This window comes from Sabethes cyaneus, chromosome 2, assembly GCF_943734655.1.
Source record: "Sabethes cyaneus chromosome 2, idSabCyanKW18_F2, whole genome shotgun sequence".
In the NCBI taxonomy this organism is placed as follows: Eukaryota; Metazoa; Arthropoda; class Insecta; order Diptera; family Culicidae; genus Sabethes; species Sabethes cyaneus.
In genome coordinates this window covers 20,296,868-20,324,164 of record NC_071354.1, presented here as the reverse complement: position 1 = coordinate 20,324,164, position 27,297 = coordinate 20,296,868, and the positions used below count along the sequence as shown (strand labels likewise).

Sequence of the window (27,297 nt, the reverse complement as noted above, 5' to 3'; positions counted from 1 at the left end):
CAAATTATCGAAATATATTTTGTAAATTTTTCTCACCACATTTTCAAAAGAGATATGTGTGAAATCGCTGCAATAATTTTGCGACAAGTAATAGTTATCCTTCTGTTGATGTCGTATTTGCCGTATAACGAAATATTACATCAAAACTGCTCCAAAATAACATTTACCCATAAGTCAGCAACTATGCTACGTAAGCAACAAATGTTTACAATACATTCAAGCTGTCAAAGTAGTCACCCATCCATACCAATATAGTCAATTTACTCGAAATCTGCACTGATAAGTCATTGAATCGCACTTTACCCCTATCGCACTCTTACCCCTCCTTAGTCGAATAGATATCTCCGTTTTTCCAGGCCAAAACATTCTTCTGAAATGTCTTTTGTTAATGTCTGGGTTTGCTAGTGATACCGATGTTAGCCACGGTTTCATTGGTCTCAATCAAACCATTCCTTTTATAGTAGATTAGAAAACAACAGACAACGCTAGCTTGCAAATTCTCTGTGCTTAATAGAGAAAAAATAGTACTCTCCATCAAATTGATACAATTTATACCGACGAAAACAATGTCTACACCGGCGCTGTCAAGTAATTCTGTATCAAACGAACCCAGCAGCAAGCAGTGGGTTCCGCTCTTTATACAGTAATTGAACCCGATAACGCAGAATTTGCATTATAAATTGGAAAATCTTTACCCGCAGCACCAAGAGGCCCGGCGGTCGGCTCAAATTTCAGTTCAGTTCAGAGGTCTCAGCCAGCAGTGGCAGCGCAGCGTATTTTAAAAGAGCTGTCCCGCGCGTACCTACTGCCACCAAGCCAGACCGCAGCGCACCACACCGGACCGGTGTCAGTTTCAATTAGGAGATCCGTCCAGTCGACGTCTTGATTTGATAGGATCTCGTACTTTCTACTACACTAAAGCTACTCGAGTCCATTTGTGCGCATGAGGATCAATTTAGGTTAATCAGATGTTTATTCCGATTCCGAGTGGGATATCTCAGTCTACAAGGTAGTGTTCGAGTAGAGAGCTGAATCATGCTGAGACCGGAATACGTTTTGTACACTTTTTTTTGCGAGCTCGATAAGAAAGGTCACAACATTTAGCCCCACGGTGTGGCCTTAGTTTAATCCAAGCGCGTTGTTGAGGCTGCGCAATTATGTGCTCATCTTGTGTTGTCAATCATTCTAAGCGCTAATAAAAGTGTCCTAAATGGTCAGGCAGGAGACGTACGCATATCGAGTAAAGGACACACAAGAACGGTTTTTTGTGTGTGACTCGACCTCACGGTCTCCACATCTAGTCTAACGGTAGACCGTCGACGAGTGTAAATTACCATTAAACGAGATTTCATCACTTTGACCGTGAAATCTGAAATAGCTCCACAGTTGGAGCGATAAAAGGGAACGCAATTTCGTTTCAAGTACGGTGCGATATAATAAAATAAAAGACGCGCATCATTATTTGCAGATGAGACATGTAAACTATTGGATTTATAGGTTTGGCATATTCTTGACAAGGCTTCACATCAATCGTTTGACAAAAAAATTCGTTTCTCCTTCAACAATCATTCAACACATTTTAACGTACATTAGTAACACTTGATCTTTTAGGAGCTTTATATAAGCATAATTACCCCCTTAATTATTGTTGAGTCCAAAACTTTTGAAATACAACCGATTCTAGCACAATTTTAAAGTTAGGCTACAATATGGTAATAAACGAAGAACCAGAGAGGCGAGCTTCCATCTATTCTAATCCATAGAAGTCTATAAAAATCATTAGTGGAACTAGAGGGCGGGGAGAGGGACGATTATGAAACTGTAAAACCAAAATAACAAAACCTTACGAAATGTAAAAAATGTTAATGCACCCCCTCATCTAATCATATAATGTAGACACGTATTTCAATCACGACGCGCGATCTTCTTCAGTGCCAATCCTTGGATTGTCATGATGATGTCGTGATTATCGCAATATACAAAAAAAAAATTAAGGCCCACAGGTATCGTTTTTTTGTTAGGAGCACTATAACCCTGTAACAGGCAACATTGTAAAAATGATACGATCTGGCCAATGACTATTTTTTCATGAAAGTACTCTTAAAAGAAGGTTAATTTTTGATTTTCATGAAGGTACGCCAGGTAAGAAATAGTCCAATTTCCCTTTTTCGTTCAGAATCGAAGGCCGTCTGCAGACCGTCTTACCCGTTAGTTAGAGGGATAAGATTTTGGGAAAGCAGTTCTTCTTCTTCAGCAGCATAGAGCCGGGGTGGCTTGTGCAGTTTCAAGCACTCGTCTCGGTCTTGGGCCACTCGTCGCCAAGTTCCTAGTCGTCTCAGAAGTCGCAAATCGCTTTCGACCTGGTCGAGCCATCGTGCACATTGGGCCCCCTGTTCTTGGTGCCGGTGGGGTTGTTGAAGAGGATTATTTTCGTCGCACTGTCGTCCGGCATCCTTACGACGTGTCCGACCCACCGCAGCCTGCAAACTTTCGCTAGATGTACGATGGGAGTCTCCCCAAGCAGTGCCTGCAGCTCGTGATTCAGTTTGTACTCTGCCAAATATCGTCCGCAGCACTTTCCGCTCGAACACGGCAAGGGCGCGTATGTCCTCCAGCGTCACGGCTTCAAGTCCATAAAGAACTACCGGTCTAATAAGAGTTTTGTACATTGTTAGCTTCGTGCGGCGGCATATGCTTCCTGATCGTAACGTTTTACGAAGGGCAAAGTAGGCCCGATTTCCCGCTTGGATGCGCCGCTGGATCTCGTTACTAGTTGTCCGCGGTCACCAGCGATCCCAAATACACGAACACCCCTACCACTTCTAGTTCGTCGTCGTCAACGGTTACCGTCCGTGGGAGGCGCGCGTTTGTTTCCTTTGAGCCTCTTCCTTTCATGTATTTGGTCTTCGACGCATTTAGTTTTAGCCCAATTCTCCTAGATTCCGCTTTTAGTCTGGCATAGATTGCCTCCGCCGTCGCAAAGTTCCTGGCTATGATATCGAAGTCTTCTGCAAAGCCTAGAAGTTGGCTACCCTTGGTAAAAATCATGCCTCTCGTTTCGATGCCCGCTCGTCGGGTCACCCCCTCAAGATCGATGTTGAACAGCATGCAGGATAAACCGTCACCTTGTCTCAACCCTCGCCGCATCTCGAAGGGACTCGAGAGTGTCCCCGAGATGCGTACGAAACACATCACCCGATCCAATGTAGCTCTGATCAATCGCGTCAGTTTGTCCGGAAAACCGTGTTCGTGCAATATCTGCCATAGCTTGTCTCGATCGACTGTATCGTATGCTGCTTTGAAATCAATAGAGATGGGCACGTTGTACTCCCGACATTTTTGCAAGATCTGTCGGATAGTAAAAATTTGGTCCGTAGTTGCGCGAGCCCCCATGAAACCCGCCTGATAATTCCTTACGAAACCTTGTGCTATCGGTGACAACCGGCGTAACAGGATCTGGGAGAGTACCTTGTAGGCGGCGTTTACCAGCGTAATACCACGATACTTGCAGCAGTCTAAGTCTAGGCTATCACCCTTTTTGTAGATGGGACAAACCACTCCTTCCATCCATTCCTTCGGTAACTTTTCCTCCTCCCAAATCCTCGAAATAACCCAGTGTAGAGCCTTTACTAGCGTTTCTCCGCCATTTTTATAAAGCTCTGCCGGTAGGCGGTCCTTCCCAGCGACTTTATTGGTCTTCAGCAGCCCGATTTCTCGTTTGACTTCTTGGAGATCAGGTGCTAGGACATTACTATCTTCCATGGGCGCTCCTAGGTTAATTTCCATTTCGCCTCCTTCTGCAACTTCGCCATTGAGGTGTTCATCGAAGAACTGCTTCCATCTGTCGTCCACCTCGCGCTCGTTTGTAATTAGATTCCCTCCCTCGTCCCTACACATGTCAGGTTTCGGTGTGTAGCCCTTCCGAGTTTGGTTCACCTTCTCATAAAACGTGCGCGTGTCATTAGCTCGGAATAGTTGCTCTAATTCTTCACGATCTCTGTCCTCCTTTTGACGCTTTTTCCTCCGGATCGTGGTCAACTGATTCCTAGCTCGTCGGTATTTGGCCAGGTTCTCTCTAGTGGTAATACTTAGATAATTTTTCCAAGCAGTTTTTTTTCCCTGCCACCGCTTGTTGGCATTCCCCATCAAACCAATCATTTTGTGTACTCCAACCGTCTTCGAGGTTTGAAGCACCTAACTCCTCGGAAGAAGGCAGTGCCTCATTCAGTACTCGCGCGTAATTCTCGGCAGCGTGTGGGTTATCTATCTGCCTGATGTTCAGCCGAGGAGGGCGGCTTTGACGTGTCCGGCATACGGTAGACAACTTTGAGCGCACATGTACTGCTACTAGGTAATGTTCAGAATCAATATCCGCACCCCGACGGGAGCGTACGTTCGTGATGTTAGAGAAAAACCAACCCTCTATGAGAACGTTGTCAATTTGGTTCATTGTACGTTGGTCAGGTGATCTCCAGGTGGCTTTGTGGATAGCTTGTGCAGGAAAAAGGTGCTTCGGATCACCAGGCCTCGGAAAGCTGCGAAGTTTATACATCGTTGGCCGTTATCGTTTGTTTCGGTGTGCAAGCTATGGGGTCCTACCACCGGTCTATACATCTCTTCCCTACCGACCTGGGCGTTCATATCCCCGATGACGATCAGCTGTCGTACGTTGCCTCCAGCCTCGCGTAGAACGCTTCTTTCTCATCGTCGGGTCTACCTTCGTGCGGGCAGTGCACGTTAATAATGCAATAATTGGGAAAGCAGTGCTAATATTATAAATTGGATTCATGCTATTCGATTTTCAAATTGTAATACCTTGTGCGTAGAATGTGTAGTAGATGTGAACTGGAATTACAGGGTAATTCTTCACTTCGTAACTAGGGTTGCCAAGTCTAAAAATTATAAAAACCGGCCGGTCGGTCCTGCCATCAAAAAATGCGGAGGGGGGGGGGAATGGCAGCATATTATTAGAGGAATAACATATTATTTGGGTAGTCGCCGGAAGTCGGTTGACAGTTTTCTGTGTGAATAATGCATATTGTTAGTTTACTCAAGCGATGCCCTGTTTTCTATCAAATTTTTATGCAAATGTTAATTAAGATAACGGCACGGTTGGCACGGAAATGCCGCTTAACGGAAAACTAGCAGTCATTAACTTGTCGTCGGAGATACCCAATTTCGGAAGCAGTTTTTGGGGCCAAAAGTGGGGTTCTATTTATAGAAATGTATTCACTGTATTTTTCTTGCCAAATTGAACACAACGAATAAATTTTCATGAACTGAAAAAAAATCCTTTTGAATTTTGCAGAATCGATGACGACTAATTTCACCTTGAAGTGAAAAACACGTACATTTGGGTTATGTTAGTTTTCTGTGCAGGTCTTCTTGTTTCTGCCGATATGTAACGCTTGTCACGGTACAAAAATACGCACAGTCAATCTCAAAGTTGCGAGTACATCTGAAAAGAATAATAATTGAAGGGTAGGGTCGGTAATTTATTTACCGTTGCTAACCGCTAATCCGCTAACCGAAAGAACTCGATAAGCTCAGATTAGCGTAGATTTGGTAATCACTAAATCTAATTTTCCCAAAAAATACCATTGCATTCAATGAAGAATTGAGTCTGAATATTTCGCTCTTCTTTTTCAAACAAATTTACTTAAATACCGTGGACCCCCGTTCGTTTGACCGTTTTTAATCTGAACACTTTTTAATTTGAAGCCCGTTGGTTTGCACGACGTGCAAATTAAAAATGGTTCAAATGTCATTCTCAACATGACATCATTTGCTTATGCAGACAATAAACACGATTTGTTTGTACTGATCTAGCGTGTTTAATCTGTTTCAAAATGCGTTTTCCCAACGATTATGGTAGAAATCTGATCGGAGAATGAAATATTCGCTGCTTGCAACTGCCAACTGAATCAAACCACCAAAGCAATAACAAAATACAGAGCAGCCAGCTCACACAAGCTCCAGCATATTTAGGGTTACCAGTTGTTCAAATTAAAAGCTAACCCCGTTAGTTTGCATGAGGAATCGTTCTAACGAACGGGGGCCCACTGTAATAGCACTCACAGATTCTTTTAAACAACCTTTTGTACAACCCTCAGGGCTGTATACCTTGTAGTTATTTTATTCTTAGGAGGAATCGTCCCTAACAAAATATATAAAACACCATAACCTACCCAGACAACCAATAAGCATTAGTATAAGCAGTAAATCAATCATTTATTAGCATCCCTGGAGTTTTATACTGCATGTTGCTGTTTATCAGCCTTTTGACTGCAGAACTGTTGTAAATTGGCATCCACAATTCTATTTAAATTCTTCTTGTCGGTAACTAGCTGCACATCAGCATTGTCAGCACTATAACAGGGCTAGCAGTGAAGTAGCCGCATATTTTGCCAAAACAGCACACAGAGGAGTATTTGGACCAAAAAGCTGGCCAAAATGAGGAAAATTAAAACTCGTTCAATCCCCTCCAATTAAACCTCGCTGTCTTCCCAGATACCTATCACACAATGTAACGTTAATTTTGAATCCATTTGTTTTGTTTACGTCTTCCATAGAGCTGTCAAACTTCGAGTAAAAATGGGCCATATATTTTCGCTCATATAGGTAAGGATGTTGCCTTTCACATTTCTAAGGCTATACATATCCTATCGACCAGCTGTAAAAAGGCTTTTTAAACTCAAAGGCTTTACAATTATTTGTTGATGTAAATGTTAGATTTCAACGAATATAATGATGACAAGCGAGCAAGTGAAATTTTTGCAACTTTTTGCAATTTTATGAAATAAAAACTTTTAACTAAATGATGAAATATTCAATTTCGCAGCATTTTTCTTAGGATAAATTATACTATCATGAAATTTTAAGCATTTGAAAGATAAATTTTATGCCATAGTGATTGTGAGACACCATAGGAATACTCTAAACTAATTGAACAAGAAATTTCAGGTATTATAAGAATTCGCCAAATTTCTTTAATTTCTTTCAAATTTGCGCATGCTTTGAGTCTCTTCATTACGCAATTCATTCGATGAGCGTGCTATCAGTCAAAAGGCCAGTTTTGTAAGAAAAATAAGTACAGTCAGTCCACAATCATGGGTCACACACAATTGTGGGTCATTTTAGCTCGAGCTGCTAATATCCGCTTAAATATCACATAATAGTTGATTAAATTATTAGTGCTACTTGTGAGTAACAAATTAGTCAATTAATTAGTAAAACAATCATGCATTAATCGGCAGTTAAAGTTAAAATGACCCATAATTGTGTGTGACCCATGATTGTGGACTGATTGTACATACTGGATCTGGATTAGGTTTTCCTGTGATCGAAGCCCATCGAAGGGGTTCCATAAATAATGGACCGAGAGAAGCATGCGTCGGAAAACGAAAGAAAGTGTTTAAGACCTCTCTCTCTCTCTCTCACCTCTCTATCTTACCTCTCTCTCATATCTCTCTCCCTTTATTTACGAAATTTTTATAAAAGTTTCCATTCTTCAACTATCAGTAAAAGCAATAGCAGAAAAGTTGTGCTACACTACTAGGTAGATACAAACTTAATTCCATAAAAAAATACTTCATAGAACTAATGATACTATTTTTCACTCATTACCGCTTGTTTACTCTAATAAAAATGATTAACAATACTTTTGGCCAACTTTTCGGCTCAAATACTCCTATGTGCAGCATTTAAGTAGCATTGAAGGCAACATCACTCAGCGTGTTGATAGTGAACAGTGCTTGTATTGTCACGCAACAGTAGAAACGTTGGAGCATAAACTGATGGAATGCCCACGCGTATGCATAGAAACTGCTGCAACACGTGATCGCAGCGTGCCTTCCCGGACGGATTGGAGTACATAGACTTCAAACAACCATTTCAATTTGAATTGACTTTAGCAATTTAGCTGACTGCGAGTTAATGTCAGTTATCGACATTATCGAGTACTTTTATGCCCCTTTTATGACAATTTAGACTACATTCAACCCCCGCTAATATGAAAAACAGCTCGTTCAGATTGGGCGACTTCATTTTTAATCTGAATATTTGGTAACTCTATTCATTTTCACATACGCGCAAGACGCACACCCTATGAGCTTGTTGTTTTGATTTGACGAAAACAAACGTTTTGAAAACATTTCAAACATGCGCGAGTTCTAAACGTTCGGTTTGTAGAAGACGAAATTGGTTCGGCAGTTTCGACTAAAATGGTCTATTTTGAGTGCTGGAGAGAGGTAAGTTGCATATGAGCTATATTGCCAAAGTTCCTGAGCAAGAGGAAACGCATTAAGATTTTTTGCTTTTTTTTAATTTACCGGTCCACTTTCACGTCAATTGTGTGTGACGCTTGATCGGTTTTTAATGTGAACGCATTCATACCACCGGGGTACAGATTAAAAATGTTCAGATTAAAGAAGGTTATACCAACGGGGGTACACGGTACTGTGATAATCATTTAATGCAACATACCACATTTTGCACTGGTAATCTGACACTAGAGTGGTTTTTAGTTTAATGAACTTGTTATGAGTTTGACTTCATTTTCCTTCTTGCTTTTCTTTTTCATTTCATTTTCCTTTAGCGAAATCGTGTGCGAGTTTCGACTGTGATAATCGTGTAAATCGGGGTAGTTTAAATAAGGACAAATGTCGCAATAAATTGGGTCTAAAGATATTTCCACTACTCCCTGTCTGAATGAATCATTGAAAAAGCTAAAAAATTTGACAATGGCTCCAGCATAGACATGTCTATGACCAACTGTCAAACTGCCTTGCAATCTGATTGATCCACCTAAGAAGACCGGTTCAGATTAACCGTTAGCGACCGTCAACAACAACGGAACGGCAAGAAATTATGACGTGTAATCTGTATCAGCCTTAAAGTTTACTCTAAACATGCCACGTGGGGCTTTAGTGTCCATCTCGCGGTAAGCATGAGCAAAAGCTATCTACAATGGTCCAATAGCGATTAGCGAAATGACCGCTAGCTATTATGAAGGCCCGCGCAGATTGGTACTTTACGGTTGCGTTTGCGTAAATCTGACAGTTCACCCATATAATTGACAGATAATCTGTCAAATCTACGCAACCGCTGCCATAAAGTACCAATTCTGCCTTGAGCCTAACAAGTGAAAGGCTCATGAAAACACCTAAAACAGGACCTCAGTGTAAATGAATGATTCGAAAATTCGATATGTTTCTATAACACCAATATCGATTATTTCACCTGGATTCGATTCATATCGTTACATGCCAATGAATACTACTGTAACCTAGCGTACGTTACTACTAACATCAATTATTAACTTTACGTTACTATATTTAGCTGATAACAGAACCATACGTTATGACAATTGTTACCAAATACGGAACGTTATCTGGTTTGAAATTTTGCTTACATTAAGGATTTTCATGAACATTTAGCGTATGTTTTCACCTGGTGTTACATTGCGTTTCATGCCTTTAGAGATCCAGTAGCAAACGCAGCAAATGAGCTGCCAAAATAAAACAGTAACCCTCAGTAACCGCAAGCTTTTGACATTTGCTTCTACCAATACGATTCCAATAGGAAAAGGCAGACTCCTCTTCAGTGTCGATGGACGATATTGTGAATAAAAACAAACACCAGTGAACGTCGCAGTTGACAGTTCCTTCTCTTCCCCTTTCCGAACGTTCTGAAAACACCACAAGCAACACTAAACGTCTTGTCTTACCTTTTTTTTACTCGTGTGTTCTGATTCTGACTGAACTGAACGCAATCGGACTATCGGACAGCCAGTTTGGGTCGTTTGTGTTTGTGTAAAGATTTGTGTCCCATTGGAGGAAAAGTTCAAGTTGTGAATCGTGAATCGAATCAAATCAAAGGTAAAGTTGCTGGCTGAGCGAAAATAAGCCCCGCAATTGAAAATTTAGACAAGAAATCACAAATCCAAGTGACCGATAAGCAATTAACTGTGGCAATCGTGAACTATTCGTGCCGTGAAGAAGGGAAAATCGAAGAGATATGCGTGTATGTTGTGTGTAATTAATGGTGCCGAGTTGAGTGTTTGAACGAGGGTGCTTTTACGGTGCGGCCTAAATTTTAGCAGCCAAGTTTTGTGTAAAAGTTGGGATCGGTTGTGGAACTTCCGTGTACCCACCACCATCCAGTGTCCAGTGATTGTGTTGAGCAAAAAAAAAGCGAAGAATGAAAATAATATGTGGTCACTCTTTGGGCATAAGAATGGCCTAATTAAATGAATCCCGAAAAGGGGCTTTTGAAGATGTGATTCCAGTGGATCCAGTGGAAAGGCGTGCTGTCGAAGAACGACGAAGAATCTCAGCAATCTCAAGTGTCTAATGGAACAAGTTTTGCATGTGTAAAAACAAGTGTAGAAAAAATGTCTGCTGCTACGGTTGGGTGCCGCGAATGTTAATTTACGGTGCCGTTCTCGGAATTTTGGAAAAAGTAGGCTCCGCGGGATTCCAACCACTACAGGACGGGAAGCCTTCGCGTGCAATCGGGGAACCAGTGTTTTCCTAGTTATTCGATACGCCCGAAAGACCAAAACAGTAGTAGTGTGTGCAGAGGGCCGTGCAGTTTAGCAGCAAAGGTGAGTAAATTTGTTTATTTTCTTGTGTTTTTTGGTACGACCTCCAGTGTTTCCCATCGCATGCTTGTAGGCTGGTTGGGATTCCTTGTTTGCTTGCCTTGTTTTGTCTTTGGTCGGTGCGGTGCGGTGCGTCGAGCCGAGCAGTCAGGTGTTTGTTTGTGTGGGTGGAACCACACGGCTGTGGCTAATCAGAGCGAATCAGGTGCGGAATGTTTTGGCAACGATGGGGCAATGCCAAAATTTAGCTTTCAAATGGTGTCAATTTCGGTGGAAAAATATATTTAACCATGCCGATTTTGACGTCACTGATAGAAATACTGAAGTGTCCTAGAATGGAAAACAAGATTGTTTTGAATAATGAGACGTGACATTAAACAATGTTCTAAATTGTATGAATTTTAATGGAGAAGAACGGAGCAATTGGCTGAAAACACTCCTACGTTGCATCAAAGCAATCCACAAATGATTCTGAAGGTGAACAAAAAATGTCATGTTTTGAAACAATTTGAGAATTCTAATTCGAGTTGACTTTGATATAGACAGACAAAGATACGTAGGTTTAACTCAATGATAATATAGTTTATAGTAGAAGGTTTTCTATATCTTGAAAACCCGAACTCGTTGCCCGAACTCACTAGGGAGAATTGCTACGTTCCGTTTGCAATTACTTTTTACATGTCTTGAATAGTTTTTTTTTAAATAAAAGAATCGATAAGCCTCTTGGAAGATAGGCTATTGAAACAACATGGGGATAACGCATGGAGAAGAAAGCTAGGAGGATACTTGATGCTGACACGTTTGTGCATGGAAGAGAATTACTTCACATTTAGGTAAAACTACTACAAACAGTTGAAAGGCGCACCAATGGGCAATCCACTGTCACCGTTGCTGTGTAAACTGTTTATGGCTAACCTTGAAAGTAAACTGGAACAAAACTAGTTACTTCCGAAATGATGACGGCGATACGTCGACGACGTTTTCAGCATAATCAAAAAAGGAGAACTGGAAACCATTCTAACAGTCATAAACAGCACACCCACGAACATACGCCTTACATGCGAAATAGAAAAAGAATGAAAACTTTTTTTTTCTTGGACATATTGGTAATTAATCAAATGGAAAGTGCAGAAACCTTAGAATTCGAAATGTACAAAAAACCCACAAACACTAAACGCGTTATACCTAGCTCAACTAGCCACTCGCACAAGCACAAAATGGCGGCTTTCCATCATATGATACATAGGATGAAAACATTACCGTTGAATGAGCTAGAGAAACAAAAATAATTGACACGTTTTAGAAAAACTGAACGGATATCAATAAATCACTATCCAAGCCATTATGTCCAAGAAAGCAAGGGAAGCATAAAAAACTAACTAACAACTCTAACCCCAATAGCACCAAAACTAAATAGAGTGGCAATAGAATACGACGAAAACATAACACGTCCTCACCGCGTAAGCTGCATTCGAAAGAACTTTCTAATCAAATGACGATCGTTTCCTGGATCGTTTTGGCCGTGTGTGATGGGGTCCAACCAACACAGAGCGTTCTCTTTCGTTCATGACCAGTGATGAAACCCCGGCAATTCGCGCGGCGGGCGGAGGGAGTGGATTTCGGATAGAACTTGCAGGAAGATCGACGAGCGGAAGGAGGCGAAAGCCGGCATTGAGCGAGCGCGAACCAGATTGGCTAAAACAACCGCCCGTCAACGATACGCCGAACTGGAGAGGGCTGTTGAACGAGTTTGTAGGCGGGACAAGAGAGCCTGGACTAACTTCCTAACCAAACAAGAAAAAACCGCCGCCGCCAATGGTGATATCCGTTTGTTGTACGATATTTCTCGCCGCCTCAGTGGTGCCAAGATGAATACAAAGATGCCGCTAAAGGACTGGTCCGCTACTGACTGACCGTACAGAACAACTTAAGCGATGAACTGAACGTTTTGAACAACTGTTCCGAGTTTCAAGTGTCAGAAACCAACAAAACCAGCAGCGTATGACGCCTACAGTTCGTCGAATTAATCGCGTCAACTCGGAGGCACCATCGCTGGATGAAATTGTAGCAGCCATCAAGAGTATGAAATCCAATAGAGCGCCAGGGATAGACTGTATTTCAGCCGAAATGCTCAATGCTGACCCATCTTTGTCAGCCCAGATGATGGATCAGCTTTTCAGCAATATATGAGAAAAAACCGCAACGTTCCCGGTGGACTGGATGCAGGGTATATTGGTCAAAGTCCCTAAGAAAGGAGACCTAACTGAATGCGGTAACTGGCGTGGCATCACGTTGCTCTGTATTACTCTCAAAGTACTCTGTAAGGTAGTCCTCAACCGGATCCAGGAGAAGATTGACGCTGACCATGCTGACCGATCATGTGTAGACCACATAACAACGCTCCGTATTATATTGGAGCAGATCAACGAATTCCAGGACTCTTCTGCTGGTGTTCGTTGACTTCGAAAAGGCGTTCCACTGACTCAACCACGAAAACATCTGGGGCGCACTTAGGCGTAGAGGAGTTCCAGATAAGCTAGTCCATCTCATCGAGGCTCAGTACGAGGCGTTCTCGTGCAAGGTTTTGCACGACGGCGTCTTCTCCGACCCCATAAGGGTTACTGCTGGCGTGAGACAGGGCTGCATTTTATCACCGCTTCTGTTTCTCATCGTTATGGATGAGATATTAGTTGGAGCAATTGACAGTAGTCCAAATCGAGGATTGCCTTGGAATCCTCTAACGATGGAGCAGCTAAATGACCTCGACCTAGGCGACGACATTGTCTTGTTCGCACAACGCCGAAACGATATGCAGAGCAAGTTAGATGACCCCTCCGAGAGCTCCCAGGCAGCAGGTCTCACAGTCAATGTAGCGAAAACTAAGTCTATGGTAGTGAACACTCCATCGTCGAGGTCATCAACGGCCGATAGCCACAAAAATTCGCGAACGTAGGTGGAAGTGGATCGGACACACCTTTAGGAAAGGAGCAAACGAAGTCTGCAGAGAAGCACTCGACTAGAATCCACAAGGACAGCGTAGAAGAGGCAGACCCGGAGGCTCATGGCGCCGCAGCTTAGCCAACGACATCCGGGCTGTAGACGAGAACCTGTTCTGGCGAAAAGTAAAAGCTGTGGCGGGCATGCGTCAACAGTGGAGATTTCTGATTTCATCCCTTTGTTCTGCCGGATCGACGGACATGGACACATAAGTAAGTCTAAACGACAGCCGGAAAACAGTACCACATTCGATTTTTTTCGGATATCGCTGGTACATAAAAAGCGTAGAAAAAATGTAACGGAAAAATGAAAAACGAAGGCATTTGATGCAAAAGTGCTACACGATACTAGGGAAGGGGGAGGAGGAGGAGCTGTAATGTAGCACTATAAAAGACCTTTAGCAGCCGTTAGTAGTGGGTAAGCAATTAATAATTATATCTCAAATTGGATTTGTGCTGTCTAACCCTGCAAATCTACGCCTACGCCCGCGCAACTTTTAACTCGAAAATACAGAAGTGACGAATATTCATATACAGTACCACCCCGCTAATCCGACATGGCCGGATTAACGAATTTTTACCCGATAATCCGGCAGTCAAACTAAGGTCGGTGGGATTTTGAAATGTCGTGTTGTTTACATTCAGACGCAAACAACTTCGGAAATTTCCGAAAAAATTGTCACAAATACGCAATAAATTTGTTTTAAACTAAGAAATTTATTGTATAAAATACTTTTAAATTCTTGTTTAGCTGAGAAATAAGCGCAAGAACGTTAATCTTTTGAGAAGAGGGTTGAAAATGGAGCTTCTGGCAAAATTGAACGCAGTTATAAGGAGCACCATTTACCCTTTCCATTTAGTTGGAATGCGTAACGTCTTGACTTAAATGAAGACCTGCAATGTAGGCAGTATATGGTTCAATGAAGCTAAGTACAATGCTTTTTAATTCGGAATTTTCCGGATTAGCGAGATCCGGACTATCGATTCGTCGGATTATTGGGTGTCGGATTAGTGGGGGATACTGTAATATTAAATAAGAAGCTGTTAAAGCTTACAACATTTTTAACAACAAACGATACCGAACCATCGTCCCTGTTGGTTGTGCTGCACTGTCGTTGATTGGTTTACCATATCACGTTGGAATCTGATATCCAATCTGGGGTTGCTCACGTAAGAGGATTATACAAAGCACCTTCCAACGAACGCTTTAGTTAAATAGTTTTTATTTTGCACCCTGTTGACTGTCAGTTTGGTAATTTTTACTATGCTTTTTCTGGCCTTTTCAGTCTGTTACGAATACTAGAACTGGCTTTTTCAGTTGTGGATACATTTAAAGCCTTCGCGATTCTGTGGCGCGTTTAATATGGATCCGATCCGTCACAAGTCAGAAGACGGTCCATTTTGAACATTGGATGCTTCTGTTGCTGGTGCCGGTGGGATTTCTTGAAAAGAACCGTTCCGCTAGAACACGGCAAGATCGCGTATGTCGTTCTATGCCTTGTATAACTATGTATTTGCGTCTCAAGCCTCAAGCGCTGCTGGCGAGCTTTTTACGCGAGGTTATCGCAGGTACTTTCTTACTCAAGTAGTGGTGATGAACGATGTGGCGAACGATTCAAGTTTGACCGTCAAGTACCTTTTGGTCTTTGGGATTGGTGGAATCCAAGATGCCAACGTCCAATCGGTAAAGATATCGCTTGAAATACCAAGGTATACAACTAAAAAGTAATGCCGTGGGCTTAAACCGTCATTAGATATTACCCTTCTTTATCGACAGACTTCGTAGCCGGCTGTTAGAGTACAGGAAAATTACGGGGCCAGTGTAACGATCCTACTGACTCTATCTAGCAAGCACCGCCTAGCCGAGATTCGAACATACGACGACTGGCTTGTTAGACCAGCATCGTATGTCGAAGCTAACTGGGTGGTAAGGTATATAAATTACGGGTGGCAACTAAAATTTTGGAATTTTTTCGAGGCCCCTATGCACAACAACAAACGAGCTCAGAGAGAAATGAGAGTATGTATGTGTCAGCTCTCTCTCTCTCTCCTCTTTCTGCCAGTATTTTTTATTTTGTTTATGCTTACCAAGTTTTGTTCAAAATGGCGTCAAAACAAGAAACCTTTCGCGAGCGCGTTGTACACTTTTATGAATTGCACAAAGATCTCGGTAAAAAGTATACGGTACAACATTGTAAAGCGTCAGAATAAAGGGCTGAAAGAAGACAATATCCCCCGAATATACTGAGGGACATATTTCGACGTTGAAACCCTAATGCCGCTGGATGATAAAAAATTATTCCGGAAAAAATGCTTTGTTTTAGGCGACGAAGATTACTTCCCTCTTTCGAAGACGCACATTCCCGGAAATGATCGATACTATTCCATGGATAGTTCTATGGCATCTCCAAACATTAAATACAAGTTAAAATAAAAGTTTGAACAGAATGTTATGTTGCTCATTGCCATTTCCAAGATAGGTATTTTAAAACCATGGTTCAAGCCCTCTGGTTTGGCTATCAATCTAGATGTGTACCAGAACGAATGTTTGAAGAAAATTTTGGATGCCGTGTCTACAGAAACATCATGCAGATGGACAATACGTGTTTTGACCGGATAAAGCACTCCTCCTTGGTGTACAAAAATAACTGGACAGCCACGAATTGCACAGTTGATTGGTAGAATTAAGAGATGCATTCGCAAAGTGGACATGACGGTCGTACAACGTTCCTCGTTCCGACATTAAACGGAAGCTTCGCCGAACAGCCGATGACGAACCGTCTTCAAATGTTCACAATTTTTTTTTCAACAATGGACAATGTATCTTCAATTTCAGTAAGTCAGATCTCCTTCAAGTATCTTCGTCTTTTTTTGACAGCTTGAGAAATAAATTAAAGAATTTTAGTTGCCACCCGTTACATATAAAGCTCGTAGCGGGCGATTTTGGCCGGATCTTCACTACCTAGCCACGCATGTGTTGGCAAGCTTCAATTAACTTTTACGCATTTTTGTGCTGCGGGTTTTTCTTAAAAAGACCGCGCTCATCAACCCAGTCCTCTCGAAACTTTTTGAGATATTGTCATCTGATGAGTCAGAAATTGACGATTTGCTTGAAAGACCAGCTTTTGTCGATACTAGAAGGTTTCCTAGGGGCAAAAACATTCCATTAAGAAGACTGGCATCTCTTCCTCGCGCCCATACAAATGACGAGCAACACAAGCAACAGCGCACCCCTCCCGACAAATGTTGAAGCTGTGTGTACATGTATTGGTGGGAAAAGATGTGTGCGAGCGTGGCAATGCATTGCATACGTGTTTGTGTACATCCATATTCTAATATACACACACTTTAACTCGGCAGATAGCATTTCTGTTACTGTCGCTAAAGTTTTGGCAGAGTTGCCAGTCTTCTTGATGGGATAATATATTTCATTGATGTTTTTCGGTGAAATAAAACCCTTCTTTTCTCGATCTGCGTAACGTTTCTGGCTACTATGCTTCACCTATCGTCACACGCCTGGAAAATTTTATTTTTTGGTCAACTAATTCTTACAAATTTTAAAGCACATTTTTCTTTTCACAAATTCAAATTACAAAAACAAATAAAAGGCTTACATTTTCGTTAGTCTATTTTCTTAGTACATTGCTAATGCTGCGTTTGCTGCCGACGAGTAACCACTGCCACTGCCACTGCCAAAAAAATAAATAAAATTTCCAGGCGTCTGACGATAGGTAAGCAGTGTAGCCAGAAGCGTTGATGATGATGATGATGATGATGATGATGATGGTCCCACCTCATACCCCTACAACGGTTTGAGCAGGACGGTTTATCTACTTAAGATATTTATAATATAACAATGTAGCCAGGTGGTAAAAGCAAATAACGAGCTGGCTTCTAATACAGACATATCAAACTTTCAAATGAATATCAACATTTTCAAAAAATGTCCAAGGCTCGTCCAAAACGTTTCCAACCCGAAAATTATCTGGACTTGATTAGGAATTGAACCTAATATTTAGGAGCACAAGCTGGTCAGAGTTGGTTCTAGATAACGATCTAGAACTACGAGGGAGATCCTGCAGAACTTTGGTGCTCGATATACCACTCCGCAACAAAGCGATGGTATACGAGTTCCAAAGTCCACAAGCAAACCCAAGCCTGTCCAGCTTCCGCTCCAAACCCTTTGTTCAGGACTTTAACCTGATCATTCAATTTCCAGATTGTGTATGTCTGTCCTCGCGCGCGTGGCTCAAACATGTGTAGCCTTCTCTAAACTTTTTTAATTAATAATAATAACAATTTCAAATCCATCATCATCAGTGAACATGATAACTTACTATATTCACTAAATATACAAAAAATAAATAAATATACAATCTTCTTAAAAAATACAAAAAAATCGAATTGTGACTATAAAGTAGATTTTATGTGTGAAATACAAAGCCTTTTGAATTCCGCCATTGTTGCTGCACGTTTTATTTGTCTAGGCATCGAATTGAAATAGTTCATTCCTTTGTACAACAGAGAGTTCTGTGATCTTCCAAACAAAAAATTTGGTGTTCTTGCATCATTCGCGTTTCTAGTGTTGTACGAATGCAAATCACTTCCTCTTTCAATTCGATCACACAAATATCGAGGCAGCATCCCATTAAGAATTTTATATAGAAACACCATTGTCAAAAAATAAACTCTTTGCTTCACAGAAAGCCATTGCAATGCGTCCAGCATAATATATGAGGAAGTGTATCTATTACATCTTAAAATCAATCGCATAACTTTATTTTGCAAGCGCTGCAACTTCAATATTTGTGTATCGTTTGCGAGGAACAGGATGGATGAACAAAAATCTATATGTGGTGAAATGATTGACTTATATAAAAGAATTTTACTACTAATCGTCAATTCATTTCTTAAACGGCACAAGACACCGTACTTTTTCGCCATTTTTTTGATGACATTGTCAATGTGAGGCTTAAAGGTTAACTTGTCATCAATGATTACTCCAAGATACTTTATTTCGTTTACGCGATCAATTACCTCACCATCAATTTCAACATTTACGTTTGGTCTGGAGTTGGCTGAAATAATCAAATATTTTGTCTTGCTAATGTTGAGTTTAAGTTGTTTAAATTTTAGCCAATTCGATAGATAATGTAAATCTTGGTTTAAATGTGGTACAATTTCATTAGGATCCTTAGCCGCAATGAATAGAACAGTGTCGTCAGCAAATAAATTCATGTCACAGAACCGTAAAACTCGTTTCATGTCATTTATATACATGATAAACAAAAGAGGCCCTAATACACTTCCTTGCGGTACACCCAGTGTGTTAGCAAGGGAATCAGAATTCAAATTTTCAAAACGAGTCTTCTGAGTTCTACCACATAAATAGCTTTCAAACCATTTATATGCTATCCCTGCAATACCAAATCGCTTCAAAGTTTGTAACAATATGGGCCTAGAAATTGTTTCGAAAGCGCGTTTTAGATCCAAAAATACAGCAAGAATAGTCTCTTTAGCTTCGATTTTTCTTTCCATTTTGCTAGTACCAGGTTTAATGCAGTTTCACAAGAGTGTCCCTCTCGATAGCCTGATTGCTCTGGAATCAGCAAATGATTACACTTTAAGTAATTTATTAGCTGGCCTTTAACAATAAGTTCTAGAATTTTCTCTAATGTGTGCAATATGTTAATAGGACGGTACTCTTCGGCTTTATCCGTCCCATTAACTTTGGGAATAGGAATCACAATTGATTCTTTCCAAACCTTAGGCACGTGCCCTGTTTGCAACGATTCATTAACAAGGTCCAGCAAGTCGCGTCCAATGACATGAAAGCAATCTTGTATCACTTTTGCGTTGACATTGTCGATACCCGCCGATTTCTCTAAAGAAAAACAAATATCCTTCAACTCTGCAAAAGTAATAGGGCGAAATCCATCAAATCTGATATTATTAGAAATCGGCTGTATTATTTCGTGAGGTTCACTGACCAAGTCAATACTTTGATTGATCAGCTGAACACTATCAACGAAATAACTGTTAAATTTATTGGCTATTACTTGCGACGATTGTTCTTCTATACCGTTAAAAGTTATGGAGCGCGGGGAGTTATCTTTACATTTTATTAACTGTTTTAGAATTTTCCATAACTCTTTGCTGTTGTTTTGATGGTGATCAATCTTCCGTTGTATATAATCACATCGAGCCTTTTTCAAGGCACGTGAATATACGTTACGTGCGGCTGTGTATCTACTCCAATTATCATTATTATTACTTCTACGAAACTTCTTGTATTCTTTATCTCTTTCCCGTTTCAAACGTGTCAGATCTAAAGAGTACCAGTTGTTCGTATTATGTAGTTCCACATATTTTTCAATAACAAGCTTATTGGTACACTCTTTCAGCGTGCTGGTAAGAACAGCTGCTTTATGGTCCACATCACCAGTTATTGGAAGAAAATCCAAGCTTCTCGAAACAAGCTGAGACACTGCCTGCTTCGAATATCTATTCCAGCATTTTATCTTTACTTTATCGTCACGGGTTTGGTCATTCTCGATGGAAATAAAAATTGTCTCATCGTTACGCAGATCGAGAAAAGAAGGGTTTTATTTCACCGAAAAACATCAATTAAATATATTATTAAAATTGTTACGGTGACGAAAAATAAAAAGTAAATTCTTGATGGGATGTTTTTGCTAGGAGACTAGGAAAATTCAAGCGCTTCACACTTCTACAGAATAGATAATCTTCTATCTTCTATCTATTTATATAAGAAGCTTATGTCTGTACCGAAAACCAGGCACGCTATGTCCGAAGTCACTTATTATTTAACTTACATGCACCTCAAATTTCTCTTCACAGGATGTTAGTATTAATCAAAACAATTAATTTAGAGAAGGTCTTAAAATATTCTATCTTGGGTTTTATTAAAAAAATTCAATTTTCAAGGTTATTTAGGGGTCATCCCCTCTTAAGTGGTCATATCCGTTGTACTCAACCACCTCCGATTTCAACCAAATTTGATATAATTGCTCATTCCGACCCCACATTCATTTTCCCAAAGTTTTGTACAGATTGATCAATCCCCCTTATAGTGACGCTTCTCCATTTTTCTCAGATTTTCGAAAATACTCATTTTTCACTGCATGTCACTGCAAGAGGGATTGTTCAATCCATACAAAACTTTGAGAAATTAAATGTGGGATCGGAATAGGCAATTATACCAAATTTGGTTGAAATCGGAGGAGGTCGATTACAACGGATATGATCTCTTAAGAGGGGATGATCCCTAAATAGTCTTGAAAATTGAATTTTTCAAAAAACCCAAGATAGAATATTTTAAGAACTTCTTTAAATTAATTGTTTTGATTAATACAAACATCCTGTGAAGAGAAATCTAAGGTGCATGTAAGTTAAATAATACGTACCTTCGGACATAGCGTGCCAGGTCTCTGATAGGACGTCAAAAGAGGCTTATCGGTAACCAAAAACAGGTCCCTGACAGGACGTTATGCTTTCGTAGCAATGGGTTGTATTCTCAGTCACCTCACTGGTCGACTGCTGGACTGCTCAATTGCTCAACTGGTTGACTAGACTGCTCGACTGGACTGGTCGATTAGACTACTCGACTGGACTGCTTAACTGAACTGCTCGACTGAACTCTTCGATTCGACTGCTCCACTCAACTGCTTGATTGGACAGATCGACTTGACTGCTTGACTGAACAGCTCGATTTAACTGTTCGAGTGGACTACTCGACTTAACAACCCGATTCGACTGCTAGACACATTTGCTTGACATACTAGTCAACCCAACTGCTTGACCTAACTGCACGATTGAACTGCTCAACTGAACTGTTCGATTCGACTGCTCGACTGGACTGCTTGACTGGATAGCATGATTTATCTGCTCGACTGGGCTACTCGACTCAACTATTCGATTCGACGCTCGACTCAACTGCTTGATTCCATTGCTCGACTGGACTACTTGACTAAACTGCTCGACACGACTGCTCGTATGAACTGCTTGACTCAACTACTCGATTGGACTAGTCGAATCGGCTGCTCGACTCAACTGCTTAACCCGATCGCTCTATTCAACTACTCGACTAGACTACTCGATTTGCTTGCTCGGCTCAACTAACAACTTGATTCAACAGCTCGACTAGACTGCTCGACTTAGTCACTCAACCCGGCTTCTGGACTCAACAGCCTGACCTAACTGTTTTTTTGACAGGTCGACTTAACTGCTCGATTTAACTGCTCGACTGGACTCCTCGACTGGACTGCTTGACTGAACAGCTTGATTTAACTGCTCGACTAGACTGCTCGATTTGACTGCTCAACTCAACTGCTTGACTTCTGCTTGATTCGACAGCTCGACTTAACTGCTCAATTCAACTACTCGACTCAACTGCTCGACTCAACTGCTCGACTCAACTGCTCGACTGGACTACTCGACTCAACTGCTTGACTCGACTGCACGAATAACCGCTTGACTTAACTCTTCGACTTAACCGCTTGATCCGACTGCTTGACTAAACCATTCGATTCGACTGCTCGACTCAAGTGCTCGACTGGACTACTTGACTTAACTGTTCGATTAAACTGCTCGACTTGACTGCTCGACTCGACCACTTGATTCAACTGCTCGCCTCGACTGCTCGACCGGACTGCTTGACTGAACAGCTTGATTTGACTGCTCGATTTGACTGCTCAACTTGACTGTTCGACTCGACTGCTCGACCCAACTACTTGACTCGATAGCTTGATTCGACTGCTCGACTCGCCCGCTCAACTCGGTTGCTTGTCGCAATATCATATGGTCGGTGTTAAATCAGACCGCACCAAGTCGCAAAATTTTAAAAAATGAGTTCATGGTAGCAAACGATCAAGAATTTTCTAAGCAACATTTTACACTAATCAGACTACATAAATGTTACAAATAGCCAGAATTTTTTATTCAGCTAAATAAAATCCAATACGACCATAAAAATTATTTGTTTCAGTTGCAGGTAATAGCCGAAGGACTTATCGACCTGGACACCTTCGAAATTGCTCCAGTAATGATTGTTGAAGCAGCTTGTAGATGTAGATTGAAGTGATCATTTTCCCGCGAACCATTTTTCGTCGCTGATTATTAAGTGAAACTGTGTTGAACACAACATTTCGATCAAAGAATCCGAGATTCGCCAAACGTATGTTTTTGAATTTGCACGTTTTTAAAACTTCAGAGCCCACAGACGTCGAAATCTTCAATCGCCTGCGAGCTCAAAGAGGACTTTTTTGCGAGAAAGTCTATTTATAATGGCATTCTTCGAATTACTCCAAAATAATGTATATTACAATCCATTATTTGTTGTGATTGTTCTGATAAAACGAAGGTTATTTGTGATAACTAAAGACTATTATTAGTTTTCATTTTATTTCGCAATTGAACTTTCTTTGTTTGTGATCAATTTTCCTCTTACGTGGGCCGCCATTATACAAGAGTTTTATGTGTACTTCTTGACATCCATTTTTATCATTGCCTATTTTATTTGCTGTTTTATTCTATTTTATTTGACCTCGATCAGGCATTCCTTGAGGAACCCACAAAGCATTTGCTTTGTGTTTTTACTCCTACCGAAGGCCTGCTCTAATTCAGAAATAAAATCATCGAATTGACAACGCTTCCCAGTCTCAGCAAAATTGAAATCGAATATTTAGGTATCCCCAAAATCATCCATGATAGGCAATTTACATAAATATGCAGCTCTACGACAACAGCGAGCGGTGGCCGTATCGCTATCGTGCTGAACTGCACGCAAACCTCTTTCACCGTAACGCCCCTCCACATAATGCTGGGTCGGTTGCGTAGAATTATTCTCTGCTGCTTTCTGGACAAACTATTTTCGGAATCGAAGCTCCAAAACAGAATGGCGAGCATGCAGACTGTGGCAGGCGCGAGAGGCGTTAATTCCTACTCGCTCGGTTGCTTCCAATTTAGGTCAACAACGTAAAAAAAATCATATATGTATGTAGGCCTACCACCCATGCTTTTTGAAGGTCTTCTGTGTTGTGTTTTGCTATTGCAGCATGAACTGAGAATCCAATAAACAAAAAAGGCTGAAAATACTGCGGTTGAAACCCTTTCGAGCCCCCTACAAACCGAAAGGGAAAGTAGGTGCGCTCCCGGCGGTGGTGTAGGATGAACGATACTTGATATTTATCTGGCAGCAATGCGCTTTTTTTTGCTACCGTTGTTTACCAGCAGATAACGTTACATTCCTCAATTGGTGCATCCGCACGCAGTCTAGCGAAGTAAATTTTGATATCACGTATGTATTTATCAACCGAAAATACTATGCTAGCGTCATAATCAACGGCATTGAAAACAAAAACTGTGCTCGTGTGTGATTTATTTGCACAACCAAAACAGCACGCGTATTTGAGGCAATGAACTTGGACTTGAAATGTCGTCAATATCTGCGAAAATACAGAAGAAAAAAATCCGCGAAAAAACCACCACCAACAAAACCGTTTTCGTTTGTGATACTAAAATCTACTAGCAGAAGTAGATTCCCGGTGCACAGCTAAGTGCGCGAAATAACGTCGCTACTGGGCTGGAACTTCCTTTATCGCTCGCGAATACTACCAAAAGCACTACCACCAGCTCAAGCCGCGCGTGTGGAAACGCACAGTTCATCGCATCGCCGCGCGGGTGTCGGTCACATGCGCGCGCGCTGCACATGCGAATTTTGTTTACCCGACCCCGCCACCCTCGCCCTAGCCCGCACCTTCCTTGAGCGGGGAACCCGCCCGGAATCATGTCCTTCCGGTCATCGACGCACGGTGGGTGGGCTGGGCTGGTCTGGGCAGGACAGGTCAGTGCGCGCGGTCGGTAGCCGATTTTCGCGCGATGCAGTAATCGTCCGGCGGATGGTGTTAGTGGGCATTTACTATTGCTGGTGCTCTTGCGTCGCATCCTTCTTCTCACCGGGGATGCGGTGCACGCGGCGGTTCGTTCGTTTTGCTTTCTATCATCCACATCAACTTCCCTCTCACTTGTCAGCAGCGGGAGTGTTTACTTATGAGTTAGAAGGTTTGTGATGTGATGTGCTTGGTCAGTGAACTGGGCGGTTACGTCAGTACGGTAGAAAGAAATGAATGATCTAGCAGGATAGAATTTTAATTTTCATTAGGGAAATTTTGCAGCTCAATGAAAACAAGTTAACACTGTGTTGCATTGAAAACAACACAAAAGCAATTGGTTGCTGTGGTACCATTATCCAATGAAATGGAAAAGGATATACCTTGAGAAGTAGATATCTATAAACTTTTCCCTCTAGAATTTCCTTTTGAATTTGAAGAAGTAGCCTCCAGGCTAATAGCTTCAGGGTACAACGTAAAATATCCTTCCGCTTCAAAAGGTGTGTTCTGATTTTCCTTTTCATTTTCTACTCCATTTGGAGTCAATAACGGCGAGTCTTACAAGAGGATATTACTTATTTAACATATTTCGGAAAAAAAAATTTATGAACAAATTTACAAGGCACCAATGGAAAACCCACTTTCACGTTTCTGTGCGAGCTTGAATCACAAATTGAAAAAAAAGCAATTTTAAAGATATAGAGACTGTGCCAGAAAGTATGCACGCATCCAGTTTTTACTAAAAAGCAAAATATATATCTGATAAAAATTCAATTTTTATTAGACCAGATTCGACACTTTTTTCAAGTTCTTTTCAAATTGTTGAATAAATGGTTTCTGCTGGAGTAGCGTTGTTTTCACGTAACGGCCTTACGCTAAATCTGGGCAGAAGACCACAGGATCCTTGCGGGTATGAAACATGGGTAGAAGTCGTTATTATAAATGCTTCTTGACGCACATTTCTCGGGAAACTTTTCAAAAGGTCCTAAGTAACAATGAGAAATTCTTTCGCTTCTGCTCTCTTGAACTTATTACACAGTCGAATTACGGAGTGTCGAATTATAGTCGAATTCCATGTATGCTTTTTAGTCCATTATTACTTACTTCTTTGTCCATTAATGAAATCAGAGATCTCGACCACTGACGGTTACCTGCCATGGATTTTACCTGTCGCCAGAACAGGTTCTCGAGCACAGCCCGGATGTCGCTGGCTGAGCTGCGTTACCATGAGCCTCCGGGTCTACCTTTTCTACGCTGTCAATGCGGATTTCAGTCGAGTGCTTCTCTGCAAAGCTCGTTCGCTTTTTTCCTAAAGGTGTGACCAATCCACTTCCATCCACGTTCACGAATTTCTATTGCTATCGGCCGTTGATGACATAGACGATCGATTCCTCAATGGAAATACAGTTGTCAGGTCACCAGGCATGAATGATATGTGGCAGGCACCGGTTAATAGGCCAGGGGACCTGCAAAGGCACCATATCAGTGTTGGTACCAACATCGGGCGTTGTCTGGCTACCAAGATATTGAAAGACGTCTACCTGCTCAACTTGTTGTTCCGCCACCGTGAAGTTGGTGGGATTGTCAGTGTTCACTACCGTAGACTTAGTTTTTGCTACACTGACTGTGAGACTTGCTGCTTGGGAGCTCTCGGAGAGGTCATCTAACTTGCTCTGCATATCGTTTCGGTGCTGTGCGACGTCGGCTAGGTCGAGGTCACTTAGCTGCTCCAACGTTAGAGGATTCCAAGGCAATCCTCGATTTGCTCCACTGTCAATCGCTCCCACCAATATACATTTGGCTCGTTATTTTGACGCTGTCCAATCTTGTTTCATCAAATTTACAACATTCTCAGAACTATTTGAGTCCTGCAAGTAGAAAAGAGTTAGTAAACGGGTGGATAATGCGTACCATCATCGGTGCCCTGCGCACTTGTATAAAATGGACCCTAGAGCCTCCTGCAACCCCGATGGAAACCAAGATCATATACTGATAGGGAAGAAGAGAGCTCTTTCGAGCTACGTTAGTCTTCCGATAATGGAATGGGATTACTCGCGGGGTTTCTGAACCAGTGCCACTAAAAACGAAGCAACGAATAACATGAGTAATAATTCGTATTGAAACTATCGATCAGAACAAAGACCCACGCGACGAAGACGGACTAACGATTGGAAATTAGGAACATGGAATTGTTGGCGTCTAAAATTCCCCGGAAATATCCATGTGCTTCCTGAACAAGTGAAGAGCCACAAGTTGGACCTGTTTGACCAGTGTAGACCTTCCCATCGTTCGTACCGGGAGGAAACTGGAGGTGAGTCTGGCGGAACACAAAAATGAAGTAGAGGTATTCCACATCAAAGTACTGGGTGAGGAAAAAACGGTGAATCTTCAACGAGAATGTGGAAAATTCAATACGGCATACGATGGGTTAGTGTTCAAACTCCGCCACATACAATCAAGAGAAGCAAATCGTAGGAGCTCAACCCGAATGCGAACAGACGGAATAACATAATTGGTTGTGAGTGATGATACAGAATTGACGCGTTATTGTAAGTGATAAATTAGTCCAAGTAAATGCACTCTAATTAAGAAATTGACTGAAAATTTTATGTTGTATGTAAAATGTAATAGTAAATAAATTTTATAATTGTTTTGTAGACGTCTGATGATGGCCGAAGGAAAACAGTAAGCAGAAACGTCACACCAAATCAATAGTTTTTGATTTTCACCGAAAAGAATCAACAAGTTCTAATAATAATAGCTTCCAAATGTGTCAAAACATCAGAAG

At 41.4% G+C, this 27,297-nt stretch overlaps 1 protein-coding gene across 2 annotated transcripts in view; it reads left to right on the top strand.

The window, feature by feature from the left end:
- Positions 1 to 9,809: 9,809 nt before the first annotated feature.
- Positions 9,810 to 27,297, top strand: part of LOC128734326 (ecdysone receptor) — a 599,356-nt gene continuing 581,868 nt past the window's right edge. For both annotated transcript variants that reach the window (XM_053828459.1, XM_053828458.1), the window contains exon 1: positions 9,810 to 10,606. The gene's annotated coding sequence lies outside the window, so the exon portion shown is untranslated. The remainder of the gene's footprint in view (positions 10,607 to 27,297) is intronic.